This window comes from Gavialis gangeticus, unplaced genomic scaffold (genome assembly GCF_001723915.1).
Source record: "Gavialis gangeticus isolate Ggan-Ray unplaced genomic scaffold, GavGan_comp1, whole genome shotgun sequence".
Taxonomy (NCBI): domain Eukaryota; kingdom Metazoa; phylum Chordata; order Crocodylia; family Gavialidae; genus Gavialis; species Gavialis gangeticus.
In genome coordinates this window covers 17283709-17283910 of record NW_017729011.1, presented here as the reverse complement: position 1 = coordinate 17283910, position 202 = coordinate 17283709, and positions in this window count along the sequence as shown.

The following is a 202-nucleotide window of genomic DNA, read 5'->3' as shown; positions in this document are numbered from 1 at the left end:
GGGGGGGGGGGGTCAGTTTTTTTGTTATAGAGGATTTGAACAGAACCTTGCTGTTTTAGGCCTATAAATCCTAAGAGGTTTTACCTGGGGATTTTCCCTACAAGCATCCTTTAACTTATTTCTCACTAGCAGTTTGGTGTTTGCTACACCTGTCATTTGTCTAAGTCAGAACTATAAGCACTTCCTTCTGCAAACCGATTGC